At 34.6% G+C, this 6,782-nt stretch overlaps 1 long non-coding RNA gene across 1 annotated transcript; it reads left to right on the forward strand.

Moving 5' to 3' along the window:
- Positions 1-290: 290 nt before the first annotated feature.
- Positions 291-6,413, forward strand: LOC135287309 (uncharacterized). The gene is made up of 3 exons (XR_010351054.1): positions 291-823; positions 2,840-3,010; positions 4,920-6,413. It is a non-coding gene; the product is annotated as an uncharacterized LOC135287309 (long non-coding RNA).
- The last annotated feature ends 369 nt before the right edge of the window (positions 6,414-6,782 follow it).

The following is a 6,782-nucleotide window of genomic DNA, read 5'->3' on the forward strand; positions in this document are numbered from 1 at the left end:
TAAAGCTGTTGTTATCTTCTAAAGGTTAGAGAAGATTTGAGGATTACCTCACAAAAGAATAAGGCAGTGGAACAAAGTGTTGTAACACTTTTCACAAGCCAGACCTTTTTGACAATCCATTCTTCACTGAAATGTTTTATTTTTTTCCTATCTTTTTAGATCTCTTCTGGATTGCAATGGAATATTTTAACATTAAAATTGGGTCATTAAAAATTTTATTTTTTGAAAAATAAATAATTTTCTCCAGTCTGTTTTGCTTTTTTTTTCTTGTTTTTCTCAATACTTGAAATTTGGGGTGAAGAATACCTGTGTAGCACAGCTGATGTTTTTCACCAAGTTGTACTTTAAAGCTGATTTCCACTTTTATTTTATTTATCTAAGCTATCCTGATTCCCATGTCCAGAAAAAAAAGTTTGACCCCAAATTAACTTTCATCTTCGCAATTTTTTTACACCATATTTACAATTAAACTTTGCTTTGCATTTTGATAAAGTTCTGGATGATTTACTAGACATTCATTCCCTCACAGTCCTTTTTTACAGTCTGCCAGACCATACTTCTAATTGAGTTTTATGTTCCTAAGGAGAGGATTTAAACATGCCACATCTCTATTATACCCATTCTTTTAACTCTAAATCACTCTCGTCTCAATTTGAGACAGGCAGTCCATCTGAAGGAGATTAAGAAAAGATATTATTAGAGATAAAAATTGCTGTCTCGTGTGGTCCAGCACATAAGAGAAGAAAGCTCCTGTGACTTCCAGCCAGAGAAAGGACTGAAACTTCCAGCTTAATTCCAGAAATACCTATCACAAAATATCCTTGTGAGTGATTACTGGCACTGAATACGTAATTATCAGTAATGCTGTGACATGTGGCTATATATAGTATATTCATGTACAGTACACTGCTGCTTGCAATTTTTATTCTGATCATATTCTCATTTTAAGTACTTCCATGCTTTGAAAAATCAGATGCTATAGCTTTGTAATTGATACAGTTTTTCACTAACTTTTCACACCATTTGCTTTTTTTCCTAATTAGTGTTTTTCTTTATGAGAAAAAATACTTGCACATGTATTTTTCTCCAGTGAGGACCTCAAAACTAGAGAGTATAAAGGAAGAAATCTTTTCCAGCTGATTTGGTAATTTTTCTATAATGCCATTTTCATTCTGGAGTTTTGACTCAGGTGGCAGTTCCATTCTCTCAGGCACTCTACAGATTCAAAGTAAGACCCCAGAACTTCTTTAGGATATAGCCTGAATAATTCAGTATTATTCCTCTGCCCCTTCTTATTTTTTTAGTTCAATTGAAGTTTAAAGGAGCTCTGAATTTCTGCAATCTGCCTTAACTTGCAGAATAGAGAACCTATTTGTAATCAAGCATAGAAAATGTAAATTTGGCTCTGTTGCTTATTACAGTTCTTAACGTTAAGCTCAATGCTTCTGGGCAGCAGTTAATCTCCAGATATGTTCACAGCACCACACATGATGCCTACATTGCAGTAGCAGAGAGTCTGTAATAGCTGATGACATAATGGACTATCAGGGTTAACAAGGGTGATTTATTCTAATTCTTTTTTGACTAGATCCTGTAAAGGCTAGATCACATAGAATTGTACAATTTTCTTTTTAGAGGGATCATTTCTGTATATAAAAGCCTAGCTAAATACTTTGAAAGCAATCTGATCCTTTTGTACTCATTTTAGTAAGCCACTAAGCTATTGAAAAGCAGAAATTAGAATTTCCACTTGCCAAGTTTTGTTTGTTTCTGTAATACTTTTAATGTCATTTAAAACAATAGTAAGTTAATTAGCTGTTAGGCTTATACAGCGATCTTACAATACTGAGAATTTATCCTTAACAAAAGCATACAGAAAATGGTTCACTAGAGCATGACATAACCTTTGAACAGTTAGGATTTTCTGCATATCTATAATGATTTTCATTTTTATAAATATTTAGAGAAATTTAAAATAACTTGGTAGACAAATAGCTTCTCTGAAACAATTATGTCTTGCTTTCCAAAATTCTGTTTAAACTTCTTCCAGGGTACTAATTGACACTACATATTTTAAAATGTTGTTTCTTTCATGCGGTGATCTGAATTTTTGGTATAGGTCTCTAAAATCAAGGTTAATTCTTATGTTCCTGACTATGTAAGTAATAGATATACACATATTTTATACTCTATATTTGTATGTATGTTTCTAGCATATGGATTAATGTATATCTATATGTCTGTACATGAGAGAGAAACATGTTTTAAATGGAGAAATAACTTCTCTGTCCTCATATCTCATTGCTAAAATCGATACAGGAGAACCCTCTTAGTAAGAAATTGGTCCAGTTTTTCGGTATGACCAGTTTTAGTCCAATTTTTCAAGACAGTGTAGCAACAACAAATCAGAATTTGGTTTCTAATATTTTTAGATATTTTAACTGGCATTGCACAGATCAGTTGATAGGGGTTTTTCAGTGTGAAAATCTGAGACATAACTTTTTAATTTTGTTATTCTTACTGGGCTTGGGCCATCTTTTATTTTGTGTTTGTTCAGTCCCACTTACCTATTCCTTGCTAGATTTTAATGCCACTGCAGACGGTCTTGCCACTAGTTTCTAGCCATGAAATCAATGGTACATAAAAGCATATTTAACTTCAGCTTGTTTTTCCAGCATTTCCCAGTAACTATGTTAGCTAACTAGACCTCATTTACAACTAGTTAACTCACCTCTAGCTAACTGGACCTCATTTTGAGGCAGTTTGTGGCCTTGTATGCATATGAAATATTTGGACTGATATAGCTAAGCCTTCAGGTCTACTTCCTTGTTCTTTCCAGACGCATTATTTCATTCTTCCTGTGTCTGAAGCTACTTTCCATGTTGCCTGTGTGACTTCATTTCCAGCAGCATCACGAGTCAGCAGGCTCCGAGGTACAAGAATTTGCCTATAGATGTGAATGTATCATCTTTAATGGATACCAACTCACCATGTTTTCCATATGGGAAAGGTAGAATGCAATCTCTCTTTCCTTCATGCTGATTTTTGGGCTGAAGCATAATCGAAAGCATCAGTGGTAGTGTGGTGTTCTTCTTCTGATACACTTGGAGTCCATATGCATTGGGTCATCAAAGACAAGGCAGGGACCTCTTGCTGTGAGATTTGGGCTTTAGAACAAAGTCTAAGCAGATTGAGAATTCTGCCATTCTTATCATACTGAATGAGAATGAGCTTATACATATTGTACAGCACCCCAGTCTTAAACTGCTAAGGATTGTATATATTGAATTATCTGCGAAAACTTCAAGCTGAAGGGACAATGAAATCCAGAAAATACAATGTTTAAGTAGTTGATTTTGGGTCTTTAATATAATCTTCTATTATCCTGTGTTATTTAAAAGAGTAAATTGCACAATAATTCATAAAGTATTTTCAAAGCAGAACACTAATTTAATAATCTTTCTTAAAGAGAAAAAAAATTAATGAATTCTCTTTTTGTGATTCACAAATTAGACCACTTTTTTACCTTTTTAACAAAATGTTTTCATGGACATATTCATGAAGAAAGTCTGATGTTAACATATTTAAACTTTGATGTATGAATATGTAAAAAAAGATTGTCCCAGATTATGGAACAATTTCCAATAACAGGTGAGAGACAATGAGTACTAACATTATGAGTAGATTAGGATCTTCAAAATGTTACCTAAGAAGGGATATTATAGTTATTTTTCCAGTTCATTCAAGACAACATAGGAATTTTAAAAAATTCAAAAGTACATAATGCTCCACACACCCTTTCTACTTGACAGCTTCTTGCTTTTTTGCTTCACTTCATTGCCACTAGTCTCAGTGCTTTAAGGAACATTAACAAAAACTTCTGAACAATACATGCTACTGTCTGTTTGTCCTGCAAATTCACTGAGTGGGGAAATACCTCATCATTGGGTCATCTAGGAAATCTGATTTTCATTCTAGGCTGGTGCTGTTGTCTTCTGCTTTAAGCACCACAGTCACAGCTTATGTAGAAAAGCTGTATAGAAAAGTGTATTTTTTAAAAGAAATTAAGACAAAAAACATAGTTAGACTTTCAAAGGTACCTAACTAAGTCAAAATCACTTAGGAATTTGCTGATGAGAAGATAACAGTCAGAGAAAGATACAATCATTAGGATGCCTTTGAAAACCATAAAAATTAATGAGTATTTGTTGTTAGCAAAAATATAACCAAAAACCTGGAACCTAGAAAAAAATCCAGTTTACCTGTAGAGTAAATGCATCCCTTTCAGTGAAGCTCTATTAAAATATCTTTGAAAGAGGTAAGTATGGTTGGTTATATATGTTGTCCATTTTTCTTCCCAAAATTAAAGGTTAACTGTTCTGGAAAATGTCCCGTGACATCTCCTTTTTTTTTTTTTTTTTTATGTATTGATTTTTTGCTGCCTATTTAAAAACAGCAAATGGTTTATTTATGCTGTCTGTGATTCAGAAAATTAGAAAGATCATTTCAAAATCACAAGCTGGACATTCTTGCAGTGATACTATTTAAAAAGTGAAACGCCTATTTCCAAATAATGGTTGATAGGATTTGCCGTCTGAGACTTGATATATGTTGCTTTCTTGAAATGGAGTACTCTTTCATTAATTGTCAGGCAATTATCTATCTTCTTCTAAAGAAGTGAGCTGGAGTATTCTAAATGTTTATCATAAACTTTTCAGAAACAAACCTTTAATAGTGATGTTGAGTCAGCAAGTCATCTTTTACCGGTATTTGAGATTTTTCTTCAGTTGCAACTACTTACACAATACCTTTTTCACTGTAAAGTGTATTTAGAGCAAACAAAATAGCAAAGAATTTTCTAGCCAGTTGCTTAAAAGCTATGATTGATGAAATGAATTTTTTTTTTTATTATTTCACAGAGACGTACTAGAAGATGATATCAGGAACCTGGACTGTTCAGGTGCCAATGGAACAGTATAACCCTTCTAACAATTTTGGAAGAAACATTTGAAAAGATTGCACATTTATAGAGAAACACCTCTTTTATGTCAATGTTGGCATAGCCATTCTTGTACTGTCAGGGAGACACTGTATCATTTGTCACTTGAGAGTTCCTTGCAGTAAAAAGATGGAACATTAATTCATTTGTTAAGAAAGAGTATGTTGAGTTGTGCTGGTAGCTAGAGAGATTTTTATATTACAGTGTAATACAATAGAGTGATCACTTATACAGACAAAAAATTACATTCCAAGAGTCATTTCCCATAGGTGTTGGTGCACTTGTTCCCATTTGTGCTGAGCATGTGGGCACTCAGTTCAAAGGACAAGAGCTAAAATATATTCTTTTGGGGTTTTTTCCACTTTGCTGCTTGATAGAAAAGACTTTCACACCCTTCTGAGCTGCCATTCAGCAGCACATAAAGAATATTACAGCTTGTGTTAAGTGTCAATTAGAGATAATTACAACCTCGGTGACCTGTCTTGCCACTAAAACACTTAACAGACTTTATTTTGTCTTTACAACATGGAGACTGGGAGCACAATTCTGATCCCAGTGACACTGTGGTAAATCAGGAGACACTGCAGTGAAGCCAGCTGAATTTCAACCTCATAAATATGATGTAAGGTGGCCAAGGAAATCAGATGCTCTACTTAAACATTGGTTCTGATTTTGTAAAACTTTCAGTTTTGTGTCCTACTCTTGAGAATTTTCAAATACAACAACTAGGGACGTGTCAGCCAATAGATGTACTGGGATTCCATTGTTCTCCATGCCAGACAATGAGAGAAAACTAACAGGAGATAATCCTGTGGAAATACTTGTAATTTCCAAGCATAAAAACTTAATCAAATGCCTCTACTTCTGTCATCTGAAGTTTTCCAGGGCATGAACTTTCAGCAGTGTCATGTGGCCTCAGGAGACAGGACTTTATATAAAAGTAACAACCCAAAATTTCACTTACTTTGGGTCCTCTAGGACAGTGAAAGATTTCAGTACCCAATTCAGCCATCTATGATCAAAAATATGTCCTAGTTTCATTGTCTATGCTCTGCAAGTCTGTCAAGATTTCTGATTCTCCCTTCTAGTCCTACTGCCAATTCCTCATGGTTTCACATTTTGTATGCAGCAGACAGTCCTTTCCCCAAATCAGTGAGCAACCATATTGGCTGCCATTCTTAATTTCAGACAGTTCATTTGCTATTTCCCTGCTTGAAACCCAGGGGATAGGTTTTTGCCTCTGTAAATGAAACCAGGTGAATTCCCCAGCAGGTTTGGTGTAGTTCCTGTGACCAATAACTGCCTGCTGTTATTAGTATGCCCATTATGTTGACCACTGCATTTCCTCCCATTTGCATTTCAGACAGGAATAACTTGCTTAATGTTAGGTATAATGCACAGAAAATTATTTTAGATGAGCTACTTTGGCTTCCTTTGCCATTTACCATATGTATTTGTGAAAATTGTTATTGCATTACTAAAAAAAAAATAAAATTAAGGACATTACCAGATTCATGCAGTCTTTTATATGTATTTGCGTCTTCCTTCACCAGTGTTTGCTATTATACTGTGCAAACCAGCTAGTAAGGAATTTGATTTACATGGTTGTGTCACAGAAACGTGCAGATATTTCTGGCAAATGGGTCTGAATATTTTCACACTTTCATTGTCTGCCTTTTTCTGGAAGTCCAAGCGCTGGCTAATGAAAAGCCTCAGAAGCAGGAGGCACCACAGAGGGCTGCCAAAGCTCTGTTATGTAATGTTGGCTGGTTTTGGGATTGGA

Source organism: Passer domesticus, chromosome 1 (genome assembly GCF_036417665.1).
Source record: "Passer domesticus isolate bPasDom1 chromosome 1, bPasDom1.hap1, whole genome shotgun sequence".
In the NCBI taxonomy this organism is placed as follows: Eukaryota; Metazoa; Chordata; class Aves; order Passeriformes; family Passeridae; genus Passer; species Passer domesticus.